At 45.8% G+C, this 23,006-nt stretch overlaps 1 long non-coding RNA gene across 2 annotated transcripts; it reads right to left on the bottom strand.

Moving 5' to 3' along the window:
- Positions 1-1,389: 1,389 nt before the first annotated feature.
- On the bottom strand, positions 1,390-23,006 carry LOC128114645 (uncharacterized). Of its 2 annotated transcripts, XR_008219850.1 has the most exons (5): positions 22,930-23,006; positions 22,753-22,818; positions 9,734-9,795; positions 9,466-9,621; positions 1,390-1,933 (listed from the first exon to the last, which is right to left on the bottom strand). It is a non-coding gene; the product is annotated as an uncharacterized LOC128114645 (long non-coding RNA). The 2 variants fall into 2 exon arrangements; XR_008219849.1 differs by having other exon boundaries at positions 22,753-22,962.

The following is a 23,006-nucleotide window of genomic DNA, read 5'->3' as shown; positions in this document are numbered from 1 at the left end:
TAACATCTCACAGAATGTCTCCTGAAACATCGCCATCTCCCTCTACCTGGACTATTCCAGAGGACCACACGAAGACTCTCTGCGTTTCCCTCCGCAAGGCACTGGGGTTTGCAACATTCCTTTGGTCAATACCTGCTAGCAACCCAATGTCTGCAAACTGAACTGGGTTAAGCAGGCTCCAACATACCAGAGAAATCATACGCAGATGCCAGGAGGCTGTGTTTATCAAAATTCTTTCCATGAAGGGTGTGCCATGTGGTTGGGAGACAATAAGTCGGTTGGAGACTATAAGTAAAGTTGCATGGGGTGTGGAATGGAGATTGCTGAAGGACTCTGAGTCTTTTTTTTTTTGGTGGGGGGAGGTTTGTGTAACAGCCCTAACTGTCCTGGATCTCCCTCTGTAGACTAGGCTGGCCTTGAATTCACAGATCCACCTGCCTCTGCCTCCCAAGTGCTGGGATTAAAGGTGTGAGTCACCACCTCCCGCTGGACTCCGAGTCTTGATGGATCCTGCGTATGCTTTGGTGGGGAGTGCTCAAGGTTGGGCTAGACCTGATTGAGCTGACTCTGTCTCTCCCACGAGCATGTTTAAACTTTCTCCACTGAAGAAACATAGACAAGATTTCCAAAGAACACCGTTCAAGTTGCCCCAGAGCTTCCAACCCAAGGTACGGCCTGGCACTGCCTCCCATACAACTGTCTCTAGAAAATTTTAATGTTCTTGAGTTTAATTAGTTTCTGATTGCTAAGATTTGGAGCCCTGCTTTAAATAGAGTCTCAGGCACCATTACTATACGCACACAAGGAAAGCATCAAAATCAAGGATGTGCTAAATGAAACCAAAGTCCTACACACAAAGCCAGTAAATAGCATGTCTTTATGGTAGGGAATGGTTAAAGGAAGTCTATGGTAAGTACATAAAACACACACACACACACACACACACACACACACACACACACACACACACAACTTTGAGATAGTTCTTGGTATAATCCCCACCTTCCAGGTGAAAAACCTGAGACCTGGAGATATTAAGTAATTTTTCCACAGTCTCTCGTTCACAAAACCGTTCACAAGAGCGGAACCAACATGGAAGCAGACCTTCCTGGAATGTTTGGGTAAAATGTATCCAGGAGATGCCAGTTAAAGGGGGAGTGAACAAAGAAAGCCTGGAGAGAAGGGATTTCACTAGAGGTAGTACAGCCGGAAAGAGCCCAAGTTAAAAAAAAAAAAAAAAAAGCTGGGTGAATAGGGAGTTGAAGGAGGCTCTGAAGGATGTTGGGGGAGGGGGAGAATAGGATCAAAATGTATTTTATGAAATTCTCAGTCAATAAATTAAACATAAAGAAGCGTAATTTCCCTCTATAAAAGTAAAGTAGAATCGAGTACAGTGGAGCATACTTTTAATCCCAGTACTCAGAAGACATAGGCAGGTGGAGTTCTGTGAGTTCTGGGCCAGCCAGGGTTACATAGTAAGATTCTACCAAAAAAATTAGATAGACAAATGATACATAGATGAATAGATGATAGATGAATGATAGATAGACACACAGATAGACAGATAGATAAATGATACATAGATGAATAGATAGATAGATAAATGATACATAGATGAATAGATAGATAGATAGATAGATAGATAGATAGATAGATAGAAAATGGATCGATAGATAGATGATAGATAGATAGATTTTTGTTATAAAGTTACATCAGTTGAAATGGAAGAAGAGACCATTGTTTTGAGGTAATGTTCTGTCTGCTCTTAGTATGAGAGAAGAGAGGTCCTTTCTCTTATTCACAACAGTGAGCGATGTCTCTGGTTGATGGTGGCAGAAGAGACGAGGTCCTCTCTCTCCTTCTTGCCTCTCCTCGGCATTCTGGCTGCTCCGCCTCCCGCCGCATCTCTGGGTTCTCTGCCCTCGTTTTGGTCCTGGCAGGTATGTTACATATAAACAACTACAATTATCAAGTACAGAGGAATGCCTGGATTACAGACACACAGCAGTTTCTTCAGAAAGGATCCACAGAAGAAAGATGAAATGGGATTATTCTGACAAAAGACCAGCTCTAGTTCATGTCAAAGGACAGGACCATCGGAAGTGGGATACTAAGCACACACTCCTAGGATGAGGAAGCAGGAGGTTCAGGTGTTTGTCATCATTCTTGGCTACATAGCAAGTTGGAGGCCAGCCCGGGCTACAGAAGACTTTGCCTTTAAAAAAAAAACAATCAGACTGGGTAGTGGTGCACACCTTTGACCCCAGCACTCAGGAGGCAGAGGCCGGTGGATCTCTGTGAGTTCGAGGCCAGCCTGAGCTACAAAGCGAGTTCCAGGATAGGCAGGGCTGTTACTTAGAGAAACCTTGTCTCGAAAAAACAAAAACAAAGACAAAAAGAAGAATCCTGAGCTAGCATTGATGTTTGTGGCATGCATAGGTAGAGTTTTTCATCATTGGGACTGCTGGCTCCCAAATAACCACACAGAGACTTACTGTTAATTATAAATGCTCAGCTGATAACTTAGACTTGATTTTAATGAGGTCGTATAACTTAAATTAACCCATTTCTATTTCCTTACTTGCTGCCACGTGACTCATGGCTCGTTACCTCATTTTGTACATGTCTTGCTTTCTCTGCGTCTAGCCAACAACTCCTGAGACTCCCGTGACTCCGCCCTTCCACCTCTTAGTGCCCTCTCTCCCTGAAAATCCTGCTTAGTTATAGGCTGCCAGCTCTTTACTAGCCATTGAGCGTAATACATATACATATTTTACAAAAAGATTGTCCAAGGCAGGCATGTGTGACAGTGAGACATCTCCACAGGCTCCTACCCTGCAATGCTGGGGTGCAGAGTGGTGGTGGACACTTTTGCAACTGGCATCCACTTTGTCTTAATCTCTGCCAGATATATATATATATATATATCTTATATGTATGTATGTATAGAAGCCTAGAGGCTTAATTCTGAGACATATTGATCTGTTGTCCCCAGACAATAATTCTATCTCACTACTTCTGTGATACCTATCTTTTATAGTTTAATATGACTGAAATTAACATAGAGTTAGCGTCCACTGAGTCTCATGAACTGCTCTTAGCTTGGATTGAAGTCAAGTTCTTCTAGAGAGAAGCTGAGTTCACTCCACAAATATGGCTCCAAACCATACAGAGACCACACCTTACATTAAACTCTCTCCCTGACCTTTGTTGAGTCATTTGGTAAACTCAGATCCCAACAACCACAAGAATGTGTTTGTGGTTCCAATTCAGGGAAGGTTTTCATCTCTGACTCCCGCCCAGAGCCATGTTGAAACATTCAAGGTTTCTTTTTTAACTACTTTGCATAGAACCTCCCCTTTGCCTTTACGCTGACAGTGTCCCCTCTTTGGTCTTGTCAACCTCAGCTGCTGAATGACCCAGATAAAGTCTCCACCCTGGGTGTTTTGCCCTCTTGGTTTTTTTGAAGATACTATTTTTTATTTGTGTGTGTGTATATGTGTGCACATGTGTGTGTGTGTGTGTGTGTGTGTGTGTGTGTGTGTGTGTGTGTGTGTGTGTGTACATGTGTGCAGGTTGCCTGCAGAAGCCAGAAAAGGGCATCAGATCCTCTGGATCTGGAACTATAGGCTACTGTAAGATGCCTGATATGGGCACTGGGAATCAAACTCCAGTCCTCTAGAAGAGCAGCAAGCACTCTTTTTTTTTTTTAATAATTTATTTTTTTTATTTTATTTACATTGGTGTTTTGCCTGCATGTATGTCTGTGTGAGGGTGTCAGATCTTGGAGTTACAGACAGTTGTTAGCTGCCATGTAGGTGCTGGGAATTGAACCTTGTTCCTCTGGAAAAGTAGTCAGTGCTTTTAACCGCTGAGCCATCTCTCCAGCCCCCTGAGCAGCAAGCAGTCTTAACTGCTGAGCCATCTCTCCAGGCCCTGTTCCCACCCCCACTCCCTTTTGTTTTATGTTTTTTTGTTTTTGTTTTTTCATTCTTAAGGTATATGTATGCATACCCCTGCATGAGTTTATGTGTACCCTGTGCATGCAGGTACCCAGGGAGGCCTGAAGAGGGCATCTGACTCCCTAGAACTGAAGTTATAAGCAGGTCTGAGCCTTGATACAGGTGATGGGAATTGAACCCAGATCCTCTGCAAGAGCAGTAAGTGATCTTGACCACTGAGCCATCTTTCCAGCCTCATAATTTCCCTTTCTTACGGTTCCTTTCAACATAATCAGAAGAGCGGGGCCTCAGTGCAGTGAGGCAGAGCTGCTGCTCCAGGATCAGAGGCTGTTGGCTAGGTTATAGAACAGTTAATAATCATGTCTCCAGTAAGCACAAAGGAGGGACTTAAGAATATTTTACCCTGCTGCTACAACTGTTCTAAAGACTGATGGAAAAGTGTAAACCACGTTTTCATCCATTCACTTGTTCACGTCTTTAAACTGTTAATTCTCTGGCAGGCACACAAAATCTAGCAGTAAAGATCAAAGAAAGTGCTCAATTGATGCTGAATTTGGCATTTAAAAACATGTTTGAGCCGGGCGGTGGTGGCGCACGCCTTTAATCCCAGCACTCGGGAGGCAGAGCCAGGCGGATCTCTGTGAGTTCGAGGCCAGCCTGGTCTACAGCTCGAGATCCAGGAAAGGCGCAAAGCTACACAGAGAAACCCTGTCTCGAAAAACCAAAAAAAAAAAAAACATGTTTGAGCCAGGCGGTGGTGGCACATGCCTTTAATCCCAGCACTCGGGAGGCAGAGCCAGGCAGATCTCTGTGAGTCTGAGGCCAGCCTGGTCTACAGAACGAGATTCAGGACAGGCACCAAAACTATACAGAGAAACCCTGTCTCAAAAAAAAAAAAAAAAATGTTTGGGCACAGACAAGCTGGTTCTTCACATAAAGGCACTTGTTTTGGAAGCCTGGTAACTTCAGTTGAATCTCCACACAAAGGTGGAAGAAATGGGCTCCACAAACGCACCACGGCACACACACCCACACAATGATTTCAAAATGCTTTCTAAAGAGGGCTGGAGAGTTGACTCAGCCGTTAGGAGCACTGGCTGCTCTTTCAGAGGATCCAGGTTCAATTCCCAGCACCCACACGGCAGCTCGCAACCATCTGTAACTCCTGTGCCAGGAGATCCGACACCCTCTTCTGGCCTCCACAGGCACCAGGCACACATGTGGTACACATACATACATACATACATACATACATACATACATACATACAGGCAAAACACTCATATACATACAATGAAAATAAACAAACTTCTTTAAAAATAAAAATGGCCAGGCGGTGCTGGCGCACGCCTTTAATCCCAGCACTCGGGAGGCAGAGGCAGGTGGATCTTTGTGAGTTCGAGGCCAGCCTGGGCTACAGATTGAGATCCAGGAAAAGGCTCAAAGCTACACAGAGAAACCCTGTCTCAAAAAACCAAATAAAAATAAAAATGTTCCTTAAAAACTAACATTTGATTTAAAAAAAAAAAATCCCTTGGTGAAGACTGGGGTGAGTGGCTGAGTGCATGCCAAGTATTCCCAAGGTCCTGGGGTAATCCTCAGTGCTGCAATAAATAAATACCACTTGGTGATGTATGAAAATGTCACAATAAGTTGCTAGTGAAAGGCCATCAAGAAGGCTCAGCAGGGACAGGTGCTTGACCCAGAGCCTGGTAATCTGAGTTTGATCCCCGAGACCCACGTGGTAGGAGGGAACTGACTCACGAAAGTTGTCCTCTGACCTCCAGACACATGCTGTGGTGTGCTCACCCTTACACACACACAAATAAATACAATAAAATTTTAGGTAAAGACTGAGCAAATCTCCTTTGATAATAGACTTGACTTTTAAAAGTTGAGGCCGGGCGGTGGTGGCGCACGCCTTTAATCCCAGCACTCGGGAGGCAGAGCCAGGCGGATCTCTGTGAGTTCGAGGCCAGCCTGGACTACCAAGTGAGTTCCAGGAAAGGCGCAAAGCTACACAGAGAAACCCTGTCTCGAAAAACCAAAAAAAATAAATAAATAAAAAAAAAAAAAATAAAAGTTGAGACAGGACGTTTCTTTCAGCTCCTCACGAATTACTCAAACAGCCACCATATAGTCTTCAACCCACCTTTCTTTTTTTTTTCTTTTTTTTTTGGGGGGGGGGGTGGGGGGGGGTGGGGGTTGAGAGACAGAGTTTCTCTGTGTAGCTCTAGCTATCCTGAAACTTGCTCTGTAGACCAGACTGGCCTTGAACTCAGAGATCCACCTGCCTCTGCCTCCTGGGTGCTGGGATTAAAAGCATGTGCCACCGAAGCCCGGCTAACCCATCCTTCTAATACTGAGGTCTAACATTAGATACATACATGTTACTTCCATGACGTCAGCAGATCACGGAAGAGCTACTACACGTTCACAGGCAAAAACAAGCAGAAAGCAACCGAGGTAGAGAAACTATTTACATGGAGGAAGAGTACCCTTGACCTAAGGACCAAGTCTACACAAAGACAAAGGACCTCTGGACCTCTGCTGCCTTTTGATTTTCACTACGGCCTGTCATGGGCCGCAGACTCAGAGGCTCCAACCAGAACAAAAATGTCCTGAATCTCATGGCCCATGAGCTTGCATTGCATGGATGGTCTGGAGGATGGGTCGCTAGCATCTAATTCAACCTTCATAACAATACGATGGCCTTCCAATCACCATGTTAGTCCCTAACACCTGAATTTTCCACTTAGAATTCCTAGCTACACTATGAGGCCTAAGAAGTTCAACTTAACAAAAGACTTCCTCAGTTAGTCAGGTGTTTGCCTCACAAATGTGAGGGCCTGATTTTATTAGAGAGAGAGAAAAGATCCCAGACACATGGGCTTAAGTTTGTAATCCCAGCACTGGGAAGTCAGAGGCCGGCAAATCCCTAGTGTATGATAGCCAACCACCCTGTCCTTATTGGTGAGTCCCACACCAATGAGAGACTCTATCTCAAAAACTAAGTTGTGGGAACTGCAGACATGGCTCAGCACTTAATAGTGTGTTGTGGTGGTTTGAAAGAAAATGGCCCCCAAAGGGAATGGCACTATTAGGAGGTGTGGCCTTGTTGGAGTAGGTATGGTCTTATTGGGGGAAGTGTGTCACTGTGAGGGTGGGCTTTAAGGTTTCTTTTTCTCAAGCTTTCCTCAGTGTGATAGTCAGTCGACTTCCTGTTGCCTCTGAGGCAAGATGTACAGACTCTCAGCTACTCCAGCACCACGTCTGCCTGCATGCTGCCATGCTCCCCACCATGATGATAATGGACTGAACCCCTGAAACTCTAAGTGAGCCACCCCAATTAAATGTTTTTGTTATAAGAGTTGCCATGGTCATGGTGTCTCTTCACAGAAATAGGAAACCCTAACTAAAACATGTGGACTGTTCCTCCATAGGACTGCTGGTTCACTAACACTTGTAAGTCCAGCTCTAGGGAGAGCTGATACCTCTGTCGCCTGAAGGCACTGACCAGCTCACAAGCACATGCCCCCACCACATACATACACATAATTTAAAAGTACATCTCTTTTTCTTTTAAAGTTGTGGACAGGCCTGAGGAATACTGAGCTTGACTGTGCCCTCTACATACCTGCACACAAATATATGTGCACACATACTCACATGAACACTCACATTAAAGGTGGGTGCCACCACGCTCGCTCTCTTACACATACCATTTAAAACAAGACACCTGGCAAAAAGCATTTGATCTAACTATGGCAAGTGCCAAAGATATAAATGAGCATGTCCATCAGGCCAGTCACATCTCTAGGCCTTTTTTAAGATGCTGTGAGCCAGGGGGGTGGGGGGGGTTCCTTTAATCCCAGCCCTCAGGAGGAAGAGGCAGGGAGATCTCTGAAAAGGCCAGTCTGGTCTCCAGAGCAAATTCCAGGGCAGTCAGGGCTACACAGAGAAACCCTGTCAAAAAAAAAAAAAAAAAAAAAAAAAGATATGCTGTGACTTACAAGGAAAAATCCCAGGGTTCTTTGTGTTAAGATTTGAGTATGTCCCGCAAGCTCCTGCACAGGAATCTTGATTCCCAGGGCAATGTTGCTGCTGTGGCATTGAGAGGTGTTGAAACCTTCAAGAGGTAATGAGGTTACTAAGTAGGATTAATGCCACTCTTGTGGGACTGAATTAGTTAGCCCCAGAACACAGCACTGTGAACCCACCCATCTACCCCACTTCCAGCCAGGTTTCTTCTCTTTCTCATGCCTCATTTATCTCTCTGCCTGTCTACGCTTCCACAAAACACAAGGCCCTAAGCAGATGCAGCTGGGGTGATATATTGTGTACCCTAATAAAATTTTCCTAAAGATCAGAGAACAGAACAAGCCACTAGTTAAACACAGAGGCCAGGCAGTGGTGGCACACACCTTTAATCCTAGCACTCAGGAGGCAGCCATCTGTCTGGATCTCTGTGAGATCAAACCCACCCTGGACCACATGAGATTGACTCAGTCTAGGAGAGAAACCGAGCCAGGCAGTGGTGGCACACACCTTTAACCCCAGTACTTGGGAAGCACACAAGCCCTTAATCCCAGCACTAAGAAAGAAGTGGTAGGGCTAGGCAGACAAAGACATATAAGGCATGAGGAGACAGAATTAAAGCTTTTTGGCTGGAGAGCTTTCGGCTGAGGACTCAAAGGCATTCAGTCAGAGGATTCATGGGGTTGGCGAGGTAGAACGTGGCAGTGGCTTGTTCCTTCGTCTCTCTGATCTTTCAGCATTTACCCCAATATCTGGTCCTGGGTTTCTTACTAAAAGACCATTTCGGGCTGGAGAGATGGCTCAGCGGTTAAGAGCACTGACTGCTCTTCCAGAGGTCCTGAATTCAATTCCCAGCAACCACATGGTGTCTTACAACCACCTGTATGTAACGAGATCTAGTGACCTCTTATGGTCTGCAAGGACACATGCAGGCAGAATACTATATACATAATAAATAAATATTAAAAAAAAAAGACCATTTCAGCATTCATGCAACGTGCAGCCACCTGGTCTTTGATTTCTCAGCTTCCAGAATCCTGTTTCTAGCCTCCAATGGGACTCTGTGTGTGTGTTTGTGTGTGTGTGTGTGTGTGTGTGTGTGTGTGTGTATGTATGTTATACATACATGCACTCAGGCACACACACATATTAAATAAATAAATAAGCAAGCTAGCAGTAGTAGCCCTTTAATCCTGGCTCTTGGGAGACAGAGGCAGGCAAATCTCTGTGAGTTCGAGGCCAGCCTGGTCTACAAAGCAAGTTCCAAGACAGCCAGAACAGTAACACAGAGAAACCCTGTCTCCAAAAAAACAAAACAAAAAGGTGAGGAAAAAGTAAATAAATAAACCTCTCTCTCTCTCTCTCTCTCTCTCTCTCTCTCTCTCTCTCTCTCTCTCTCTCTCTTTTATGTAGAAACTGCACTGGGGATGTGGCACAGTTGATAGAATGCTTACTCAGCACATACCACGTCCTGGCTTCAATCCCAAGCATTACATAAGCCGGGCATGATGGTGCACACTTCTAATTCCAGTACTGGAGAGGTTCGGGCCGGGGGATCAGAAGTTCAAGGTCATCCTTAGATTCCTCGCCAGTTCTAGGCCAGTGTGGGATACGTGAGCCCCTGTATCAAAACAGGAAGAAAACGGAAAAAGCAACCAAAGAGTGAGGCAAGGCCCGCCTTCTAACACCCTACTGCTTCACTCTGGTTAAAGATAAAAATAATGTTAACTCACCTGCTTTCAAGTCCTCTGTGTATCATAATTCACTTCCATTCTCCGTGCCCTCGGGTGACATTCTGGGGAGAGACAGAGAGACAGACAGACAGACAGACAGACAGAGACAGAGAGAGAGACAGACAGAGACAGAGAGACAGAGAGAGGCAGAGAGAGAGAGAGAGACAGAGACAGAGAGAGATAGAGACAGAGACAGAGACAGAGAGAGGCAGAGAGAGAGAGAGAGAGAAGAGGAGAGGAGAGAGAGAAAATGCACACATTTGAACTACACATGAGATCCTTTCATCTTTAAGGGGTTGGGAGTGGGGAAAAATGTTCAGAGAATAGATGTGCTTTATGAAAGTCCAACAACCTGAATTTGATTCTGGATCCCACAAGGTGGCAGGAGAGAATCAACCTCCACGTGCTATAGCACACACACACACACACACACACACACACACACACACACACACACACACACACTAAATAGGATGATGGATGGAGAGATGGGGGAAGGGAGAGAGAGAGGGAGGGGGAGAGGGAGGGACAGAGGGGGTGACAAAGCAAAACAAGGCTTGGATCTATCTAGGCTGGTTCACACCTCACCTCTCCTGTTCAACTAATCCTCCTCAGAAGCAGCTGGGACTAAAGACACTTCTTTACAGGTAAATGTGAACAACAAGAAGGATCACCTACAGGGTGCCATAAGGGAGAAGTCAGCAAGAGGTGGCTGAACACAGCTATGAAGAGAAAGTTGTGTCCCATCTATTCCTCTACTGGGAAATAGTCATTTGAGAAAGCTCGATGGCTGTGGAGTAGCCAGCCTTAAAACCAGACCTCCTATGACAAGCCTGGCCAGTTCCCTTTATGCTGGCCCGGATCTCTGTTGCCCTGGAGAAGCAAGTCCAAGGAAAAGGCTTAAATGCTGAGGAAGAGTCTAGACAGCACCAAACATGCCTTCTCTGCGAGTCTAGACATAGATCCTCCAGCCCCGTAGAGCTCCGAGAAAATGTGGCCCCGTGCTACACCTGAGTGGAGAACTCTGAGACACAACACCCAGCCAAGCCACACCCTGCTTCCTGGGCCGCATGGAACTGTCCTGATAGAAGATTCTTTAAAAGAGAGACACTTGCCTGAGTGTGATGGTGCACACCTTTAATTCTAGCACTCATGAGGTAGAGGCAAGCTGATCTCAATGAGTTCAAGGCCAGTCTGGTCTATATATTGAGTGCCAGACAAGCCAGGGATACATAGTGAGGCCTGGCAGGGAGGGAGGATGCTGCCAGACAATTATTGAAACAATAGTCTCTAAGGAAGGGAAAAGCTAACGCTTTGATGCCACCCAGAAGACGAAATTGCCTCCCGGGAAGAGATGTCATGCAGTTCTGACAACTTGTCAGACCAGCTTGTAGAGACCAAGGCAGTCATGGGTCCGTGACTAGGACTGCTTAGTTATGCATACCTCTTGTCCTCTACTGAAACCTAAACTTCGCATCCGGACAAAGACAGACTCAGGGCTCACTGGACTGACCCCATGTGGCCACAGTAAAGAAATCTTTCTCAGCTTTTCAACGTTGCTTGTCTCCTTAGTTGGTCTGTTTTGGACAGGTGGCCTTGCCTAGCTCATAGAAATTGCCAGAAGCCAGGCTTTGACTCGAGAAACTCTGGAGTCATAGACTGCATGAGACAATAAATGTTTTCTGTTCATGCTGCTACGTGCTTGAGACAGTTTGACCCCCAGCGATTCATAAGACAGTGAGTGGTTGCATACATATTTGATGGATCATTCTTCATTTTCTTCTGAGTCTAAAGAATCTCGTAAGAACTTCATCATATGTCAAGGGTATCTTCCTGTGTTGATCATCTGAAGCTCAGACAATGGACCTTTCACCCACTTGGACATTCGGAGACTTGTCTGTTGACATCTTGCCTTCCCCTAAGAGGACTTTCAAGATAAATGGTGCCTTCAAAATGAGAAATATAAAGAATTAATCTATTCTAAATCAAATTAGTAACATCACGTCCTCAAAGATTCCTGGTAAGGGAGCCAAGAGGTGCCACCTCAGAGAAGTGGTTACTATTGACAGAGACAAAGTAGGTGGCTGCCAAGAGGAGGGGCAGGGGAGGGTGGGCGGATGGGCCTCGACCTCGCCACCATGCGCCATGCTGCCACTAGATGGCAGTGAAGTTGTATCATGCAATTACTCGGCCGGCTGAAGCACTTCCCATGAATGTCACGGAGGGGAGAGAAAAAAAAAAAAAGCAAAGAAATTCTTACTTAATTGCTTAGTTGACATAGTTTTTAAATTGCTATTTCTATTTGGGAATTAAGTGTAATGTGTTGATTTGTGGCCAAAAGTCATTTTTGAAAAGAAGGTAAGTTTTAAATGTGTTCCTTATTTATCTTAAAAATTGACAGCCTAGAGCCAGTGAGATGGTCCAGTAGGCACCTGCTCTGTAAGCCTGGTGACCTGAGTTCAATCCCTGGATCACACACATAAATGTGGAAGCAGAGAACTGACTTCACAAAGTTTCCCTCTGACCGCATGTGTGCCTTGGCACATGCACCATAAACCTCTCTCTCTCTCTCTCTCTCTCTCTCCATACACACACACACACACACACACACACACACACACACACACTAATAAACATTTAATAGCTTTAAAAATATCTTAATCACTGGACTTTATAAGCATTCATCCAGCTATTCATAATCTTTAATTTGGGGTAATTTTAAAGAGAATGAGGCACAGTCATTTTAATTTTGAAAGATTGGCACCAATAGATCAAATTAGAAAAGGGCACCCATAATTACAGCTCACTTTCCCTTCCCTTCCAATTAGTCCTGACTGTAAGAGGTCATCTAGCTTAATAATTAAGCACACAGGCCTTGGAACTAGACTGGGTAGCTTTGGATCCTGTTTCCCCTTTGAACTGTGTCTCATTATCTCCCTCAAAAATAAACGAGTTTTTTTAAAATGAATTAGTATGCGTGGAGCACTGGGGGTAACACTCGTTACTTCGACATGCGGTTTAAATACTGACTAGTTATATTTGCAAACCTAAGGTCCTTGTCTCTGAGGTACTGTGTACTGTGGAAATACATAGTAAAAACTGAAGCATGAACCAACCCTCAGAATCAAAGTCTGCAGCTAAAGAGGCAAACAGAATCAATGGGAACGGGTCCTGACTGTTGACAGAGAGGACACCCTCTCAAAGAATAAACTAGAACCCAACCCATCAAAATCTGAAGTCAGTGAACTTTCACCCCCATAATGGCAAATCGCCCTTATTTATTGACGGAGGAAACTCCCCCAAGACAAGCAAGCGGCAATATTAGCACAGCTGAAACCCTGAACCATTAGCACACGCTGCCATCTATCTACTTCATTCTGGTTATTGTCACTCAACCTAAGGAACTCGACCTTCACTACCCTGGAGAAGGAATGACAGCCAAATCCAGAGAGAGAGAGAGAGAGAGAGAGAGAGAGAGAGAGAGAGAGAGAGAGAGAGAGAGAGAGATTTCTTCGAAGCTTCAGGCTCAAGCAGTAAGATAATAGGTTTCCAGGGAAAGTTCACAGCTTCCTCTGGTCCCATACAACTCAAAAAACATTTTGCTATTGGAGAAAAACAAGGGGATTTGAAAGAAAAGCACAAAGGGACTGTGTTCATGCTTAGCCACCAGCCACCAGTGTGCTCCAGAGAATGGATCCCCTTCTCTCCCACTGCTGAGCTCAGAGAAAGGAGTAACAAAACACCCAAGTACGCGCGTGTGGGGCTTCTGGAACAGAATGTTCAGCCCCACTGCAGGTGGAAGCCGAACACTGAAGGGCTCCTCGGTCCAGCAGCTAAGCAGAGCAGACGGATATCAGCATGGTGTGTGGAGGCAGACGGCTCTGTAAGAGAAGCGCCACAGAAGTTCCCCGAGCCACAAAGTGGTACGGTGGCGGCACGCGGCTGCCAGAAATACAAGATGCGCCCCGGGTCTCTCCCGGTGGGTGCAGCTGGTGAAGAGACGGTAGAATTTTCCCACCAAGTGGAACATCACATCAGAGAGGCAGAGAGAAAAGCAGCAGACAGGGAAAGGCTGGGCCCTGGGAAACAAGGGAGGGTGTGGCTGGGAAAACCCTGGCAAGTGGGTGTACCCTGCAGGAAGTGGTTTCAGCTGTTTTCGGAAAGCTCAACCAGAGACAGGACTGCTCATTCCTGTCACCTGGAAGTTCACGGCAGTAAGGGCCCAGCAAACCAGCTATGACCTGGTTTGTTCTTTTGAAATAAACCTCTTGACCAAAAGTAACTTGGGGAAGGAAATGGTTTCTTTCAGCTTACACTTCCAGGTCACAGTCCATCCCAGGCAGGAACTCAAGCAGGAATGGGAGCAGAGACCGTGAAGGAACACTGCTCACTGGCTTGCTCCCAGGCTTCTGATCAGCTGCCTTTCTTACTGGGCCCAGGCCCATCTGCCTAGGGATGGTTACCACCCACAGTGGCCTGGGCCCTCCCACATCACTTAGCAGTCAAGAAAATCCCCCCACAAACATACCCCTCTGACGGAGGAGCCAGTTCTTCAACTGAGGCTCTCTCTTCCCAGGTGTGCGAGTTGACAAAACCATCACAAAGGGCTAAAGCTTCCCTGCTCCAGGCCCCCAGGTCATCCAGGATGCCAGCTTGCTGATGCTTTACTGCCCTGGTCCAGAATATTACCCTGCACCCTTTAGGAAACTAAGGTGGCTCTCACCATTGTCACATCCCCATTCCAGCCTGGGAAGAAGAAAGACGTAGAGTGTAAAGCCAAGGGCTGGTAGGAGCCATTTTATACCACGACCGTATATATATTCTTAAAATAAAGCTGTAGTCCCTTATAAACCCTTAACAGATTTTGACTTTGCAATCGTTGAGATACAGTAAAATTTTAATAACATTGTCAGCTACATTTAAAAATCTTCAGTATTAAAAAGAGTTCTGGCACATATATTTATTCTTTTTATTTCCAAATTCCTGTGTAATTTATTCCCCAACTTTGTACTCCAGATGGTTAAAAAATGGATGCGGAGGGCTGGGGTGTAGCTCAGTTGGTATAATGCTCGCCTAGCATGTGTGTCGTCCTGGGTGGAAGCCCCAGCCCGAATAAACCAGGCATGGAGGTGCATACCTGGATTCCCAGCACTTGGGAGCTGGGGGCAGGAAGAGCATCCTTAGCTGTATGTCCAGTTCAAGGCCAGCCTGGACTACAGGAGACTGGGTCTCCAAAAGTAAAACCAAAGCAAACAGAAGAAAGGTAATGGCCTTGGGTACAGATTCCCAAGGGCAGTCAGTCCACAGGCTAGACCATGCCTATGAGGTAGCTTGAAGCAAAGACCTTGTCTAAACAAAGACAATGATAACGATTAAAAAAGAAGATCAATTAGATTGTCCCTTGTGCTTGTTACTTTTCTCTGGCTGTGATAAAACACCATGACCAGGGCAACTTAAGGAGTTTATGTTGGCTTGTGGTTCCAGAGGGTTAGAATCCATAAGGGCATGGCAGAGGCAACCAGCCGGCATGCAGCTGGACCAGGATGCTGAGAGGATGCGCACATCCTGAACCAGAAGCTCAAAGCAGAGAGAGAGAGGCACACTGGGAATAGTGCAAGGCCTCTGGAACCTCAAAGCCCACCCCGCAATGACATACTTCCTCCAGCAACACCACACTTCCTAGATCTCCCCAAAAGAGTGCGACCAACTGGGAACCGAGCGAACAGATGCCAGAGCCCTTGGGAGAAATTTGTCATTTAAACCAATACCTCCCTCTTAGACATCTGCACCAGAAACAAGACTAGAGAGGATATGCTAGCAGGAGAAAGAGAGGGAGAGGCACAGGCAGTCCTGCCATCAGGCTGTGAGTCAGCAGCCAAGGTCACCAGCAGGCTGCAGACTCACAGTAATTGACCCTCTGCTACACTGTCCTGTTGCAGTATGTCAGCCAGTGAAGGTCCACGAAAGGTCAAGAGAAAGTCAAGGTCGGTGAAATGGGCCTCTGGCAGGACTCCAATCCCCCCACACACACACACATTAGCATGGAGGTGTTAGAGATGGACCAGTCTGGAGGGGTCTGAGTAGGTGAGCATCCCTGCTGACTGTGTAAGAGGAAAAAAATACATTTGATGTCTGAGTTCCAAGTTGGTCTAGTGGGGGCAGCTAGTGGTTAATTTTATAACACAGCAACAAAACACTTCGGTGTGCAAACCGTAATTATTCTCATGATGGTAGGTAGCATGGTAACGTGTGGTTAAAGAGAACCAATAAGTCAGGAACTTCTGTTTGTACCCGGTGTTTGCCCTAACCCTGGCATCGCCTGCACCAACCTCGTAGGGTAAGTTTTCCACATCTTGCCTTGTTTACAGGAAAAATTGCATATCCTATGCCCTTCAACTTAACCACAAGTAACTGCTCTTCGAAGTATAAACTAGAGAGAGGTCCGAGAGACGGCCCTGTGGGTGAGGGCACTAGTCACCAAGCCTGATGACCCGAGTTTGATTCCTTGTGCCCACACAGAGGGAAGGAAGAACAAACCCCACCAAGTTGTCCTCTGACCTCCTCGTGTGCTGTGGCACAGATGTGACCCCCAGCCCCTCCACATGCACACCAAATAAATAAAACAGTAATAAAAAATTCAAGTCAAAAATACAAGAAGGGTATAAAATGTAGTTTTAAAGATCTGCTTTCTTTTCTAATTTTATGTGTCTGTGTGTTGGCCTCCACATCTGTGTCTAGTGCTCACGTGGGGAGGTGACAGGGGGACGGGAGGGCGTACAGGGGTCCCTGGAGCTGCATGGAGTTACCTGTAGTTGTGGGTCATCGGACATGGGTGCTGGAAACCAATCTCGGGCGAGATCAAGTGATCTCAACAGCTAAGCTATCATTCCAGCCCATAAAATGATTTTTTTCAATTAGAAGCTGGGGTTAAGAGGAAAAATTTTATTTGTATTTATTTGTTTTATGTAAGGGAGCCAAATACGCTACAGCACTTGTGGAGGTCAAAGGACAACTTGTAGATTCTCATCTCCCATCTTGCTGAGGCAGGGTCTCTGGCTTCCAAGGCTCTGCGGTGCACTCCAGGCTGGCTGGTCTGCAAGTTTCTGGGTGATTCTTTCATCTCTGCCTCCCATCCCTTCTCACTATAGGGGTGCTAGGATCACAGGTACCTGCTACTACATCCTGCTTTTATTTTTTTTTTAAGACAGAGTTTCTCTGTGTTACAGCCCTGGCTTTCCTGGAACTCGCTTTGTAGACCAGGCTGGCCTCAAACTTACAGAGATCCACCTGCCTCTGCCTCCCGAGGGCTGGGATCAAAGGCGTGCTCCACCACTGCATCCTGCTTTTTATAGTCTGAAACTTCCAGGAATCAAGCTCACCAGGGAAATACATCTCTTTCTTATTTGCTGCTATTTATTCCCAGCAGAAGAATCTGTAATGAAAGTCGGGTTAACAAAAGAAAAGCCTGCAAACTGTGTTTCCATTTTCTAGGTCTAAAGAAATGAGGCCACCCGTGGATTTTCAAGTTTGATGAAGTGGCTGGTGGTGGAGAGATATGATTGAATAAACAGGTTTGTCACGATCCCATGACAACCTCCCAGAGAATTTGACCACACTGGCTAATCTGGACTCTTCTTTCTGTCCTCAGCCATCAGTGGCAATAATGTGCCTCGTCTCTTGAGCACAGGGTGAGCACATCTCATGTAAGGATTTCATAACCTGCTTCAGAGGAAGGTCAGAGCATTCTCTCACGGCTTGCCTGAGAGATGGGGAGAAGGTCAGAGTCCTTCCCACTTCTGGTTTTTCCAATGACACCTTGCTGCTTATGGACGCCATCATCAAAACCACTACATCCATAGATAAGATCCAAGAGGCTTGCTCTATACTGGAAGCAAAAAAAGATGAGGCTGGAGAGGGAGCTCCGTTGGCACGGTGCTTGCCAAGCAAGCTGGAGGAGCTCAGTTATATTCCCAGCTCGCACAGAAAAAGCTGGGCATGCTTGCCTAGAACTCTGGCACTAGGAGCCTGGGTTTCAGTGAGAGGTGGTTCTCAAAAAAAAAAAAAAATGGGGGGATGGCATTCACGCATGTGTATGCACACACACACACACACACACACACACACACACACACACTGGGGTGGGTGGAAGGGGCAGGATTAAAAGCTTAAATATGGGAGTCTTTATGACTTAATTTCTAAGATCAAGGAACAAAGACTAGAGAGAATTGTAATCTGTGTTTAAGCAAACGCTTTTACAGCTAGATGTTACTTTGCTTACTTTGGTTTTTGTTTGTTCATTTTAAGGTTTCTTTTATGCATACGGGTGTTTTGCCTGCGTGGATGTCTGTGTGCCACATGTGTGCCTGGTTTCTGAAGGAGTCCAGAGGAGGGTGTTGGGTGCTCTGGAACTGCAAATGCAGATGGGCGTGAGCCAGCATGTGGGTACCTGGAATCGAACCCAGATCCTCTAGAAGAGCAGCTAGTGCTGTTTCCTAACCCACTGAGCCATCTCTCCACCCCAGTTTGCTGACTTTGAATTACAGCATTTCAGTTCGGAAGCTCATCTTCTTTCCTAAAAATTACCCGTGCCTATTTTGACTTGCAGTGAATTCCATATGCACTCCGGAAATTAAAACCTGCAGTTCTTTTTAAAAAAATATTTATTTTTCATTTGTGGGCATGTGTATGTGCCTGTGTGAGTTTATATATGTTGCATGTACATGAGTATCCATGGAGGCCAGCGGGCATGGGATTCCTTGAAACTGGTGTTACAGGGAGCCCCATGATATGGGTGCTGGGAACCAAACCTAGGTCCTCTGCAAGAGTAGTGAGTGGGCACTCTTAACCTCTGAGCCATCTCTCCAGTCCCTAAAATTTGTAGGTGTGTGTGTGTGTGTGTGTGTGTGTGTGTGTGTGTGTGTGTGTGTTTACATGTGTTACACAGTTGTCGATATAGGTCAGAGGACACATTGCATATTGTGCACTGTCCACCTTAGGCCTTGTGGATTTTGTGGTGCTGTGAATCAAACACGGCCTCACCCATGCCAGGCAAGTGTGCTAGCAATGAGCTATATGCCCGGCCCTCATCTGTTCTTTTGAGATAGTCTCAATGCACAAATCTCATCAAGCTGGCTAGGCTGGCTGTCCGGTGAGCCCCGGGGATCCTTCTCTCTCTTTCCAATGCTGTGATGATATCATCTAGGAGCACACATGGCTTTTTTTCTAATGTGGGTTCTAGGAATCAAACTTGGGTCCTTGCGTTTCTAGAGCAAACACTTTACTAACTGAACCAGCTCCCTGCCCTCCAAATTTTCATTTCTTATCTTTGTTTTTTTCTTGTTGTTATTATATTTTAAGATTTATTTTTATTTTTGTGTATGTGTGTTCGTTTTGTGTGGATATTTGCTTGTGAATATGAGTTCCCAAAGAGGTCAGCAGAGAATGTTAGAGCTAGAGTTATAAACAGTTGGGAGCCGTACAATGTAGGTTCTGGGAACTAAATTCAGGTCCTCTGGAAGAGCAGCTGGTGCTCTTAACCACTGAGCCATCTCTCTGGCCCCTAACCTATTTAGTTTAATATTCAATTATATATATATAAAAACACCCTTTACATTTAGTGTTAATCATAACATAAAAGCTACTTTTGCTAAATAATATAAAAATAGAGTCCTGAGGTGTAAATATGCTCTCTAATAGAGCTACCTTCCCAAAAACTAACTCAAGAAATAAAAAAAAAAAGTTTAACATGGAACTAGAAATTATAATTTATTTTAACCAATATAAGAATAGAGCCACTAACTTCTAGGGCATGACTTGATTTGGAAGCTGAATGTGGGTCAAGTTATTCTCTTGAAACTGAACTCTCAGTGTAGCATTTTTATATTGAAAAATATGATTGAACAACCTATAAAGGTTCTCTTTTTCCTGCCCATAGTTCTTTGGTTACAGCTTACACCATGTTTTTTGTTTTGTTTTGTTTCATGGCGAGGTCTCCTTTATCTCAGTGTCTTAGTCAGTGTTCTATTACTGTGAAAAGACACCATGACCAGGGCAACTCTTATAAGAAAGCACTTATTTGGGGCTCGCTTACAGTCTCAGAGGTTTAGTCCATTGTCATCATGGCAGGGAGCATGGCAGCGTACAGGCAGACATGATGCTGGAGAAGGAGCTGGGAGCTGTAGCCTGACCCATTGGCTGGTCCTGATCCTCAAAGCCCAGCCCCAGTGATACACTTCCTCCAGCAAGGCCACACCTCCTAATCCTTTCAAATGGTGCCACTCCCTGGTGACCAAGCTTTCAGATCTATAAGCCGATGAGGGCCACTCTCTTTCAAACTTATGACATAGCCATGAATGACCTTGAAGTTCCAATCCTTCGGCCATCACCGCCCCAGTGCCAGAATTACTATCCTCCACCATGCCCAGGTTTAATGCAGTGTTGGGGATGCATCCCAGGATTTTATGCACTCTAAACATGCACACTACCAGCTGAGCTACCAAACAGAAATTCTAATATTCTTAACCCTAGCAACTTTGCTAGTTAAGTTCTGTCCTCAGATCTACTCAACTGTTTGGTTAGGCCCAGGGTTTTATTTATTTATTTATATTATTATTATTATTACTTATTGTCATAGTTAGGGTTTCTATTACTGCACTGAAACACCATGACCAAAAAGCAAGTTGGGGAGGAACGCGTTTATTTGGCTTACACTTCCATATCACTGTTCATCACTGAAGGAAGTCAGGACAGGAATTCAAACAGGGCAGGAACCTGGAGGCAGGAGCTGATGCAGAGACCGAGACCACGACCAAGGTGGGGGGGATGCTGCTTACTGGCTTGCTCTCTGTGGCTTGCTCAGCCTGCTCTCTTATAGAACCTAGGATCACCAGCTGAGCCCTACCCGCAATGGACAGGACCGTCCAACATCCACTATTAAGAAAATGCACTACAGCTGGATCTTATAGAGGCAATTTCCCAATGGCAATGCCCTCCTTTCAGACGACTCTAGCTTGTGTCAAGTTGACATAATACTAACCAGGACACTTACTAGTCTTTAAAAGCATAAGAAGAAAAGGAGGTATTCACTCCACCCCAGTGACCCTCAGTCCCAGTGGCAACTGGCTTAAGCTGTTTCATGTAGGATGAAGGCTAGCCATGAATGCTTCCAACTAGGCTGCAAGGTCAAATGTCAGTAATGTTCAGTTTGGAGCCTCTGGCTCACACCTGTACAGATTCAGGATGCTCCATTCCTGTCTCTCTCTCCAAACCCCACCCAGAGAGTCTCAGAACAAAGGAAAGGCACCAAAAAACCCAGTTCTGAATTTGCACCAGCTGCCCAAGTCTCCACCTAAGCACTCACCTTTTGACCATACTTGGGCACAAACCCAGCTTGTGGTGGGCACATCATCACACCTCACCTACAGTCTATAAAACTTTTCTGCCCTGGCCTGGGCTTGAGACTTACTTCTCTGGCCTTGATCACTGAGACTACAGAACCTACCCGGGAGTTGCTTTGCTCAATATACCTGTTGTTATACTTTTTGAATTTGGCTTGATCTGGCTGACTGCATCAGTGAAAGAAACTTACTACTGGGGGAGAGCAGAAAGCCTGTTAAATTTTTGTTTGTTTGTTTGTTTTGTTTTTCAAAACAGGGTTTCACTATGTAACAGCCCTGGCTTTCCTGGAACTCACTCTGTAGGCTGTTGTTTTTAATCTAAGTTATTCTATTGACCAATAAAGACTCGGGAGTCAGATGTTGGGATGAAAACGTGCTAGATCAGAGAAGCCGAGAAGCAACCAGCTGACCCTCCTTTTCAGCTGGAGACCCAGCAAGAGAGCATCTCTCTGTCTGTCCAAAACCAAAAAGGTCCACAAATCTCTAAGCCCCTCCCTTCTCCTTCCTGTGTGCCTCTCTATCCATATCCCTTGGTCCTCCCTACTCTCTATGGCTAGTTCTTGTCAACTAGTCACTGACTCCGCCTTCTGATGCAAGGTTAATTTTATTAACATAGTCTCAGAATTTCACAGTACAGTGAAATATCATGAAATAGTAGACTAGGCTGGCCTCGAACTCACAGAGATCCACCTGCCTCTGCCTCCCAAGTGCTGGGGTTTAAGGCGTGCACCACCACCACCTTCGAAAACCTATTAATTAATCGTGTCCTCTGATAATATGGTTGACTGGCCCATGAGGTCTGTAGGGAAACAAGCCAGACCTTCACACACCCAGTCACCCCAGGAATGTCAAGAATGGATCACACATTGATGGGGTGACAAAGTCATGCCAGGAATGGTGAAGACAGATTTCACACAGCTGACCTCACCCCAGGGATGGTGAGGATGGATCACACAGAGATGAAATTGTTAGGTTCCAAATCGGGGACAAAGAGATAACTGAAGTGCCTATTGATATATCAAAGCTGACACTGGCCACCAGGTTCTCCCAGCCTCCGTCCCTCAGTCCCTCGTTTTTACAGGGTCCTCCTGGCTGGCACGCCCCACCCCCTACCCTAAACTTCTGCAGCCCAGGGACTGGGCTGGGCTTGCCCTTCCTCAGCTTCTCTGGACCCTGTATTTCAGCCATTTGGGCTACACTAGTCTCTTGTCCCAGGCTGCCCTCTGGGTCAGTGGCTTCTCTCTTGCTCTCTCTGCCCCCCACCCTCCTCACGTGGCCTGGTTCAGTCTGGTCATGTTCACTCTGGACTTTTCCCAGATGCCTCTGGCTGTATTTTCCCCTCCATCTATAATAAACCTTCTCCATCCTACCTAGGAGCATCGTGTCCTCCTTTTCTTTCTTTTTTATTCAGAAATCACTCCTGGAATGGTGAGAATGAGTCTCATGCAGATGAGGTCACCCCAGGAACGGTGAGGGTGAATCACATATAGATGAGGTGACCCCAGGGATGGTGAGGATGGATCTCACGTGGATGAAGTTAGCCCAGGAATGGTAAGGAGGCATCACACATAGATGAGGTCACCCCAAGAATGGTGAGGATAGATCACACACAGATGAACTCACCCCGGGAATGATGAGAGTGAGTCCCACATAGAAGCAGCTTAGAGCATTTGCTGAAAATCCCTGTCACTGAGACCAGAGAAAACGGAAAAGGTTAAATACAGAAAAGACCTTCAAAGGTCACCTCCCTCCTGGCATGGAAGAGGAAGCCAAGGTCCCAGAAGGCTGGGTATCTCTCACCAAAGAGCATTTACAGAGAAACCCAGCCCAAGACTGCAGGCGCCTTCCACTGCAGGAACAGAAATGGAAAGGGAAAA

Source organism: Peromyscus californicus, unplaced genomic scaffold (assembly GCF_007827085.1).
Source record: "Peromyscus californicus insignis strain IS unplaced genomic scaffold, ASM782708v3 Scaffold_19__1_contigs__length_69161282, whole genome shotgun sequence".
Lineage (NCBI taxonomy): Eukaryota > Metazoa > Chordata > Mammalia > Rodentia > Cricetidae > Peromyscus > Peromyscus californicus.
Note: the sequence above shows the minus strand (reverse complement) of the source record. Positions and strands in the feature narration are given on the sequence as shown.